This window comes from Falco punctatus (genome assembly GCF_963210335.1).
Source record: "Falco punctatus genome assembly, chromosome: 13".
NCBI classification, from domain to species: Eukaryota; Metazoa; Chordata; class Aves; order Falconiformes; family Falconidae; genus Falco; species Falco punctatus.
Genome location: NC_137593.1, coordinates 12,899,239 through 12,910,912, shown reverse-complemented (window position 1 = coordinate 12,910,912; position 11,674 = coordinate 12,899,239).

Below are 11,674 nucleotides of genomic sequence, written 5' to 3'. Positions count from 1 at the left end.
AAGGAGAAGCGTGGCCAGTCACACCCCCCTCCCAACTGCAACAAAGGCAACAATGCAAAACCTTCTCTATCTCGAGGGCTAAACCAACAGTTAGGATGAAGCTGAAATACCACCTCAAACCTGACCTAGTCATTCACTATGAATTACTACACATCCGATAAACATCACCACCAGCAAACCCTAGAGCAGGCAGCTCTACAGTTGGCAGGGATAGGCCAAAGCGTAGCAGCTACATAGGACAAATACATTCCTTGGGGCAGTTCCTCCTTGCAGTTTGAAAGAGCTAAGCCAACCTCCCAGCCCTCAAGGGGTTTGCCATGGGGCATTTAGCCAAGAGGAATCCTTCCGGAATGACCCATGTGGTTCAGACCCTCTTGTGTCAGCCCACAGGTAAAGCCAGTATGAGAGACCAGGCTCTGAAACACAACAGACCTCTGCTGTTTGTTCTGAGCTGGAAATTGCTGTTACCCAAACTGCAGAATTAGTATTCCTGGCGTCTCCTTTGACTAACTGGAGGGAAGGTGCTGGAGGCTGCCCTCCAGTCTGTCTGACAGTCCAAAACACAAGCCATGGCATGGGAAACCATAGTTTCCTTAAGGAAGTTGAAGTCTCACCAAGGCAGATGCTGTCTAGTAAGATTGTGAGAAAATCCAAGCATGACTTTGCTCTGCCCATACCTCTATCAATACTCAGTCCTCACTCTCCAGAGGGACAGGAGAGGAGGTCACAGTGGTGCAGTACTGAGCATCAAAACATCAAACCTTTCCCTTTTCTGCATTTCTATTAAAACTTGCATTTCCTCTCTGACCACAGCACAGACAAGTTCCCTAAAACATGATTTTGGAGACTGAAAATGAGACCACACCAGCCTTTTTAATACAGTAGCACCAAACACCCAGCTGTTAGTTCACCTTCAATTTTTCTCTTACATAAAAAATGAATAATGGAGGGCTTATAAGAGACAATATTAAGTGAATAATATCTCCGAATATGAGTGACTCTGGAGTTCTGATAAGATAGAGATGTTTAGGGAGATATGCCCAAGTATCTCTGTTACTGGACAACTGCCTACAGACAACGAGGTGTGTTAAGCAAGAAGACAAGCAGCGCTGATGGGATAAGCCACTGCTTTGCTTATCCCAGTGGAGAACAGATGCTCAAAATTAACCTCTTGCTTCTTTTCTACATTGTTCTCATAGTTCCCCAACCCCGGTCGGCACTAGAGATATTTCTGTGCTGCCCATAAATGAGCACTGCAGGTCTCTGAAAAGGCACGTAGTGAAGAAAGTGGAATACGCTTTCTGTAAAGGCAGCTCTGTTAATACCCTCCCTTCACCTTGCTGGCTGTTCTGCTTAGAAGCTTGCCACGTGCTTAGCTACTTAGACATCAGGCACATTATTTCGAAATACTACTTTTTAGGTGGATAAAGCACATAGCTAGATCAGACTCAGGCAACAAGGCAGAAAAATGTCCATTTGCCAAACTGAAACAGGTTTCCAACCCATACAGAGCTGTCAGTAAAGCACTGGCAGATGTAAAAAAGTGCCCCAGTTCTGTATTTTCAATGGGTATCATCTCAACATAGTTGAAAAGCAAACCACAACCTCCGGCTGTGCATTTCAGTGCAAACTGCTCTTATCTCATACAGCCCTGAATGAAACATTAGCACAAAGGCAGCCTAATTGGAACAGGATCTTCACCTCCCTCCCTGCAAACCCTAATCATTGCACACAATCCCATAGCTAATGGCAGAGAGAAAACACTTGTTTCTGGCAAAATAACTTGCACTAGGAAGGCAGGATCGAGCCCTAAGCTGGACACAGACTCGCCACGGGGAGCAGCTCTGACTATGGAGAGGATGAGGTGGACCTTGCGTTGTTAGTAAGCCTTCCTCGCTCCCATCCTGCAGCAGTGTGGCAAGCTGGGGCAAATGTTTGCAGAGGAGGTGCTGGACTCTGGCTCTAGTTTAGAGAACACTTCAGAGGGTGGCATTTTTATCCTTGGCCACCGTGAAGGAAGACAATAAAAGCAACAAGAAACTACACTGAATAGCCATCTCGCTTTCATTTTCAAATCTGAGCACTTTCCCAAATGAAGGCATTCCTCCCATCTAGAATTCATATTTGGAAAACCTCCCTATATCAGAGCTGGAAAATATTCTGATTGCATTTACTGTTTCTAAACTCTAGGTGAGCTTTCCTAGACAGAGCTCCCAACCTTGTTTCAGTTCTGTGCCCAAACCCAAATGGCTCCATATAGGGACCAGGGCAAGTCTAGGACACAACAAACAAGAAGTAAAAATAATGACACCATGAAAAAGCACATCGTCCTGACTATCAGAAATGCTGAATAAGCAAAGCTTCTACGGAACAAAATTAGCATGAGATGTAGGAACAGCCGTTTAAAAAAAAAAAAAAAAAAAAGTCAGAGCAATTATGCCCTTTATTTTTTTGCCATGTTTATTATTTTCACCTCCCTCTTCTCAAAGATGAAATGGGGCAGGCCAGTTCTTTTTCCTATTCAAGTCGGCTTTGCTCTCCGGGCTGTCACGCTGCTGGCACAGACCTGTGGAGACAGGACTTCCCGCACTTCAGGGGAATGCTGAAGTGGGGCTATTTTTTAAACATCAAACTATTCCTGTTCACCATACACTCTGCTTCCAAAAATAAAACAAGCATCCGAGCCTTTTAAACAAGCGGACAGACCTTGTAAAGTTTTATAACAGTATTTTAAACCTGGGGTAAGGAGGGATGGGAACAGGAATACATTTTCCTACTTATGGGAAATAATGAAACCAACGTTTCTGGATATGAAATTCTGGGTAAAAACAAATCAGAGGTCTGTTGCTGAGCCCGTTCTGCCAGCCTGCCCCTGTGAGAAAAAGACAGCAAGCAGGGTTTGGGTTTGTTTTTTTTTCCCACTGAGGAACTTAAAATGAAAGGAGGGGCAATACACAGGAAGGAAGAGGGTAGACAGGTACACGGCATGGAAATGACTTGCCTGGAGCAACCACAGAGGCAGGCAGAAAAATAGCAAATATAACCTGTCTCCTATTCCCTTAGCCCTATTCCCCAAACTGGTTTGGGAACAAACTGGGGGAAGGGGAAGAGGGAGCAGCAATTTAAAAATGGCAGATGCTCCAGTTTAAACCATATCTTCCCAAAGAGGAACCGAGGGTGGGGGCAGGGGAGATGGCTATTATTAATGTCCTTCCGTATATAGCAAAGCAGACATCCTGCATAATGGCAACACAATACATCAATAATAGCCCAAGAATAGCTTCCTACTGTTTTTTTCCCCCCCCTGACAGTTAGAAACATAAAGAGAAAAATCAAGCTGCTGAGATAAATAGCTGAGTCTCCACCCCCACCTCAAATTGCCTTGGCATATTTTAAGAGATAAATGGTTCTATGAGAAATTTAAATAGCTTTCTCTTTTCTTTTTTGGCAGCTGCAGGAACTGGGTCAGGTGTAGAAATTATTAATTTCGAAGCCTGAAAAATCCATGTTTGAAACTAAGGGTTTTTTTCCTTTAAAGCATCAACTTTCTTAGAAGTTGAGTTAGAAAAAAATAAAAAATAATTGAGGTTTGGTTTTTTTAAACAGAAGTCACACCAAAAATAATTGAATAACAGACAAGCTGCAGAAAAGGGACAATTTGCATAACAGTTTAATGGACATTAAAAGTACCTGTAGTGGATTGTTAATATTTTTTTGCACAGAGTATTTGCACAATGGCTTTCATTCCTCTTGATCAAACATAGCACTGAGAGTATGCCTAGAAGACGGGGGGTGGGGGGGTGGGGGGGGGTAGGGCACCATTCTGCAGTTTTACCATAACTTTAGTGCACATTTCCAAAGAGACAAGAGATTACTGCCAGAGTGACCGGCACCAAGCACTTTCACCAGGAGCCCATTTACTTACTGCCGGGTCTCAGGACTGACACCCCAGTGAGCTGATCTGCTGGAGGCTGCGCTTGCTGATGCTCAGAGCTGCTGAACCTGGTACTGAACCACATGTAAATCACTGCCTTCCCTCTTCCACTCATGTTACTCTTGCTTTACACACTGATACCAGGATTTCTAGTCCAGCTTCTCTGCGTGATGCCAAAAGCCATCTCCCTCCTCATGTCCTATGTGGAAGCACCTCTTTGCAACCATAAGCCCCTGAATCTTGCAGAAAAGAAAAGTCAACTCCTGTAGAAACTGCTTTGAGCAACAAAATGCTGATATATAAACTCCCTCACAGGACAGTACGCTAGTTAAGACCTGTAAAAGTTTCAAATTTCCAGTCCTACAAAGACTCCAAGATCTTGAACGATACCCAGTTGGCATGCAGCCTGCTCCCTCTGCTGCACAGCTGGTAAAATCCCCTGTTCCTCCTGCTCTGCTCCGTGTCCCAAATCAGTCCCAAACTTGAGAAGAAGGAGGACTCCCTCATTTAGACTCGCTGCACCTCTGCAGGGCTCACAGCTTGTGCTCTACTTCTCGTAGTGACCAATCAAAAATTTAAAAGGTGACAAAGACACAGATGTAAATAGAACTGCGGTGCCTAGAAAGTCAGAGCACAGATAGGATCAGAAGACAGACTGTAATTACAGGCCCTGCTACTTATTACATAGGCCAGTTGGGCTACCTGAGCCTTCGGTGGAAACTTCCTGTGTAAATAATAAAGGAGAAACAGAATACTTTTGCAATCACTTTTCTAGCTTTCGCTGTGGGGGTCCAATCCTGCCATCCTGGATTAGCTCTAATCATAGACAATCTTTCTCTGCATAAACTGAAGGCATCTGTTCTCTAAGACTTTAAAAAAAAAAAAAAAAAAAAAAAGAAAGGAAAAAAGGACAAAACCCTCACTGCAAACCTACACCATGCAATCAAGAAGGAAAGGAAATCGATCCTGAAAACCCCCACCCAGATCGTAATCTGACAATGTTTTCAAGGCATGTGGCAAAAAGGAAGAAGAAAGAAGAATGCTATGAAATATTTAAAATCCTGCTTCTGTCAGGAATACATGAGAGAGGAAAGGTGAATTTGAAAGGGCTGCATTATTTGTAAGCCAAAACCTGAAAGCACCACCTTTTGCATAGGAGCGCGAGATGCCCGTGGCCCAAGCACAGCAGCCCTGAGAACAAGTACTAGGCGCTGATTCAACAGGGACTGGCACGACAAAGTCAAGGCTGATGTGTGAGCAGGACCTGCACACCTTGGTGTGTACCATGGGATGTCAAGGGTAAGGCAAACGAGAGAGTTAACAGTACAGCAAAACAGCTGCTTGTTTGCAGCCCACAACTGATCCTCCTCATCTAAAGCTTCACTTGGATTTTCGACAGCATGGGAAAATAGGGCATCCCCAAGGGAGGACTTCTCCTAAAAGCACTTCTCTTACTGCTGAGACTCTTACCAAAGAGGGACATCCAAGCAAGGGGAAACTGTCCTGTGAGATCTGAGATGCACTGAAAGGCACTTTGCTTTGCTCCTGCACTCAGGACCTTGCCCTCTCCATTCTCAAATCCCCACGGGTGCGGAGCACCTTTGCAGAAACAGCTCAGCCAGGCCTGACCGCTGGGCTCATCCCAACCGGCACCACGAGAAGCAGGCACAGAAAGAGCCTGGACTGTCGTAAGGAGGGGAGCGATCAAGCAGACACTCAGGAGTTACAGTGTCAGCTGCACCTTTGCCTTGGTCACATCCACCTGCCTGTTGTACAGTTCCAGAAGAAGCCATAAAAGACTTCAGGACAAGCACTGGGCATACAAACGGGATCAAAATGGTCCTGAAATGCTGAAACAAAAGACACTTTGGAGCAAAACTGGCACAGCCACAATCCCCACAACACTTGCATAAGATGGAAAGAATCCCTACAACATATTTATCAAAAGCCATTTTATGCAGATTTTTCCTTCTGAATATTTAAAACATGGTGAATATTAAACTTCAGAGATTCTTAATACGTTCCAAAGCCCCACAGACCTTTGAAACGCTAGCTCATCAATATGCAACATCTAATCTTGTAAAAAAAAAAAGGGGGGGGGGGGGGAGAAGAAATCTATTCATCCTTTGCACATAGAGGTTACAGCAAGAATCCCAAGGAAAAAAAAAACCACAACAAAACACCAAAAAACTTCCAGCATCTTATGCAATACATTAAATTTACTCTAGTTGGGAAAGTTTCACTTTCTGCAAGAGAGAAAGTGCCTGTATGTGCATTGCTGCTGGAAGCTTCTTCTCAAGTGTGAGGCTGAAACTGTGTAGCTGGATTACAGTAAGCAGTTTATTAAAAAAAACAAGGCTTGTGGCTTTGCATCCTGTTCCAGTCCAATGTAGTCTCAGGATCCCCTCTCCAAAGGCCAGCAGACAGAGCGCCACCTAAAAATCCATTCTAGTCCAAAATGCTGTGGTTGAAATGGCTTTGCTTGTTTATAAAGTTTAGTGTTTCGTATCACTTGCATCTGACCTTCAGCAGAAAGAAAAGCTCAGTTAAATTGTGCAAATATGTACCAAATGGGAGCAAGGGAAAGCAGCCAAAAATGCTGCATGAGCTTTTGCAGGGCTGCAGCCTTTCAGGAGCACCAGTGAGATGAACTGGATGAGAGGCCAAATTGATTTAGGCTCCAGGCAGGAGCTTAAAACACCATGACATCCAAATTCACAAAAAAAATGTTCTATTACTGCAACCCCAAATTTCCTGCACATGAAAACACTGTTTTCTTTCATCTTTAGGAGATGCTCGTTCTGTAATCTGACATTTAAAAAATGAACAAACAAACAGGAGTCAGCTGACAAAGGATTCTTGCTGGTGAATGGAAGTAGGTCACTCTCAGTATTTTGCCTTTACAGTCCGGCTTAATATTAGTGTTGTACAGAAAACAGTAACAAAACTGCACTGGAGACAGAGAAAGACTCTAATTTTGTCTTTTCTATGAAAATTAGCATCAACATTCTGCATTAATGTGCAATGCCTCCCCAGTACCCAATATCTGGTTAATTAAAAAAACCCTAACCACAAAGCAAACCACACACTAAATTAAAGAACAACAAAAACTCTTACTGGTCAGCCTGCATTTAAAGACATCTAAGTATGAATAATCGGCCAGAGAGGAATTTTCCTGAAGGAACATAAAAGAAAATGAAAGCTCCCCATACAAGACCAAATAAAATCTTCTGTCTCTCATGAATGCAAATTCTGGCTGCCCTTTTACACAAACATATTAAAGAAATAAAACTGGAGGAAAAAATAAAAGAGGAAAAACTAATAAATTCATTTTTGGAGAAAAAAAATATTTAAAAACAAACTATCCTTCAAACAAATTTCTTCATGATAAATCCCTGCAATCATGTGGTTCTAAATTACATGGTTAAATATGACTGAAAAAGTAAGGCACAATTTCATAATCATTTTAAAAGCAATAATTATAATAATTTTCTTTGATACCCATGTGGCAGGCCACTGATACTATGGATGCACAAAACTACTTGATTAAAGATCTGGAAAAGTTTTTCCAACTACTAGCTAAGACTCACAATACCTCTGTGAAATAAGTAACATAACATCTTCACTGCAAAGATGAGTGCACGTTGAGCAAATGGAAAAAGCGGGTAAGAGAGCTGCTTGCAGACAAAGGGAGGCACAAAAAAAATTTAGAGACACTCCAAGTGTCATGTTCCTGGTGAGGGTATCTAACCCCTGGCAATGTAAAGGTAACGCCACCACCTGGGGCTTCTGTTTCCTTCCTCATTTTCCAAAAGATCTAGGTACGATGAGAAATGTGGACAAACAGCAAAAATTAAAAAAAGAAAGTTTTAACTAAATGCTCTTGATACTAGTGATCAACCCCACTGCTTCCACACGTAACACGAAGCCAAAGAGACCAGGAACACGTCGCCAGGAATAAAGCCCAGTGGGGTACAAGCAGCAGTGCTCAATATTGCAGCCTGTATTTCTGCTTAGCTCTGGCCCCAAAACCACCTTACAAGTGCGTGCATATGCCAGAGAGGTCTGCAAGTGTTTGAGCTTAGTTTTTTCAGATCCCAGCAGAGAATTTCCAGGCTGAAATGAGAACTGCTCCTCAATGTCCACCAGGAAACCTACAAAGGTTACCGTTTTTCTCTTAGATTTTCAGATGCTGCACGAATGTTATAATTTCACAAGTTTAAAGACTACGTTCTCTCATATTCTAAATGCCAGTCGGGCAACTGAATGTTGCAAATTCAAACTTGAAATGCTGAGGAAGCCAGGTAGTATTTCTAGAAACGTGTAAGGAGAAATACCATTCCCAAGCCCAGAAGGGTACGTGGAGATGAAGTTCAATTCATATCTCTTGAGCTTCACACAGTTGCCATAACATGCTTATATTCTCCAGTAATTTCAGGGGGTGGGGGGTGTGGGGGGTGTGCGGGGGCACCAAAGAAGAAAATTGTAATTGCCACAGAAAAAGACTCTGGCAGTCCCCATAGCCAGCCACTCCACGGCTTTAAGACAGGAAAGAAAAACGAACCCAACAGAAATAACACTATTTTTTTAACAAGAGTCACATTATTTGGATTGTTCTAACAAAGGAAACAGTGACTTCAAAATTAGCAAAACTAGTTAAAAATAGGGAAAAAAATATCTTGTGAAAAGTTTCAAAGCTTTTTTTTTTTATTTCACCAGGTCCAATATTGAACCGTTTCCCAAGAACACATCTGCTTGTTTTTAAATAGAAGTTTTATCCAAAGAAGGTTTCAAAATCATCACAGAAACTTTTAATTTACCAGCAGAAGAAACCCAAGAACTACAAAAAACTGAGAAAGACGACATGGGTTTTTGAGAAATGAAAATATTAGTTAACAACTCTGAAATTTATTTAGATAAAAATTCAATATGGTTTTAATTATAATAGCAAAAAAATACCCAAACCTGTTGTGGATAACATTGCAAAAGGAGAGAATTTCTCACTAAAATATGGCTCTTTTGACATCACATAATTTAGTGTGAAAATTGTGAACAGCTCTCACTGGCAATAGTGTTCTCATAGCTCTCTTAGTTTGTGCTTTACTAACCTCTAGATAGTACTATGTAGTTCCTGCTGTCTTTGGCAACAAACCCTCAATTACCATCACTAATGTTTTCTTGTGGGAAAACACAGTGAGATTCTTCAGCACATCCTTCTCTGATAGCCCTGACATCTATATAAGGTGTAGTCGACTGAACAAATAGCAAACTAACATGATGAACCAACCGCAGGAACCATAGAAAAGTTAAACCCTCAAATCTTTCCTGAGCCATTCAGCTGAAGGACCAGGTGTCTAACATTTATCTGATGCTGAAGGAGGGCAAAGACACAGCATTTCCCGCAAGGACCTTCTCTTGGGTCCTGTTACTCCTTGTCTGTTGGACTTTCTCAAAGAAATCAGCATTTATCAAACCTAAGCTAGGCTTGGCTGACCACAGACAGGCAGCAGCTGTAACAGGTCGCTGTAACAGGTCCAAAGAGATTTCAGTATGATTTGTTGCATATTCTCTTCAACAACCACCACTTCTCTAAAAGACACTTTTTTCTTACTCTTCTCAGGCACATTTTGCTGATAGGCAGAAAGTCAACTTAAGGCCTGTGTCTCGTAAAAATCTTGCTCCTGCCGTCAGGATAAACACTATTATGTAGAGTTCACTATGATAAACCTTTTGGTACTCCCACACCTCTATGATTAAATCATTACCCAAGTGTTTCGTAGCCATGATAAAAACCTCAGAATTAAAATATTAAAAAAGCAAAACCAAAATTAAAGGTGCTTTATCTGATAGGCTAAGGCAATGGTGTTGCTTTCTGTTTTGAGAAACAACGCTCAAGCAATGATTAAAAGAAGTGACAATAAAACCACCGCTTTCACAAAGTAGTAGTGTTAGCCTTGGGGATATGCTTAAGGATTGGGCTGTAACCGAGGCAATCCAATCTTCTGGAGAAAGTTTAAGCAGACAGTTTAAAGCCATGGTTCAAAGATACAGTAAATCTGGCCGTAGGGCTGCTTGTGACATATGGAAAGTGCCACAGCCACCCGACACGAAGCACTGATCTTGTATTAACCCGTCCTCCTGTTGTCCAACTGTTTCATGGGGTGAGCCAGCAGGTGCCCTCCCTGCAGATGGCATGAGGGTGACACAGGAGCCATTTCATGCGTTCTGTGTAATTTGACAGAAATTTAACTGTGCTCACATCCTACCCAGATCAAACCTGTGTGACTAGGTGATACAGAATCACTCTGGTATTAATGACTGTAGACCCACGGCTTATGCCACACCATGCAATGGCTTTAAGCCTCTGCTTAAACAAACCCCAGGGGCTTAGATATTTTGCTAAATTAGAAACTGATCCTGGGCCCTGTCTGGCCACACCAATCATGGGATCAGGGCCTACTTGCCAATAAATGCTAGAGAAAGCCAAAGCAGCATAAGCAAAACCTTCAGACTTGAACAGAAACGTCTATGTGATCTTCCAATTCTTTCCGAAAGGAACAAGTTTGGACATACCACAGCTACAGATGACGCGATTTTTATCACGGCTAAGTCCACCTTAAGAAAAGCAAGGTCTCTTTGGCAAAAGGACTCCTTCTTTGGAACAGATAAAACAGGATATATTATAAATATGTGATAAATATTGTGATGAAGCAATATCCCAGTGGTTCTTAATTGCAGTGCAATTCAGGTAAGTCCACCAGCATTTCCTAATTAAATCCTGAAGCATCAGAGGGGAGATTTCCATACACATGTGGGTGATGAGAGCCTCTGTGATATACATATATTTATGCGATATCTTCCAAATATATTTATAGCAATTATAGAAGCCAAAACCACATGCATTACAGAAAATAAAGAAGAGTGTTTTGGATGCTCACTCCTTCCAACAGGCAGATGGCTTTGGTGTTTCAGGGGTGAACACAAACGCACGATAGTACCTTTACCCAGATGTGTCAGGTCTAGAAATCAGCCACAGTACCTCAAATATCAACACCGCTCAATCTTTGTCAAACATCTTCCATCCACGGAGGATTTAATGCTTGAAAAGTTTGGCTCTCACCTCCCTGCATGCCAGCCCAACTCACCACAGCACCCTAAGAACACAGAGGATTCAGATCTAGATCTCCTGGCTGGCCCTTAGTTTTGAAATGGGCTGGAATCCCAAACCTACATACCAGCAAACTTTTCTGGAAAGAGAAGACAGAATTCCCAAAATCAGTAGTTTGGGCCAATCTGCAAACAGTTTAATTCCCATAACATCCCTGGGGAGTCGGGAAGAAGCCCTCTCGTGCAGAGGGCAGAAGATGAGAAGCCATATGACTTGCTCCAAGACCAGCCAACGGCAGGGCCATAAAAAGCCCAAAGGCTCTGCACTTTGGTCCTCCTTAGCCTGGGCCATGTTCAGCAGAAAGCACAATAGCTCGTTTCCAGCCACTACCCCAGTGTTATTCAAGAGAGTCTCATCAGCCACTTGATTTAACACTAACAAGAAGAAGGATGATCAGAGGTACACTTGCTGCCTGATGAATGGCCTATTGTGCACCTGAGTCCGTCACATCCTCTCCTGTGCTTGCACAGATGTAAAATCCTCCCCAGGGATACCATGGTGTTAGCAATCCCAGCTCTGACCTCCCATGTTTATGTAGGGTTAGTTCAAACTGCATTTGCTCAATAGTTGTG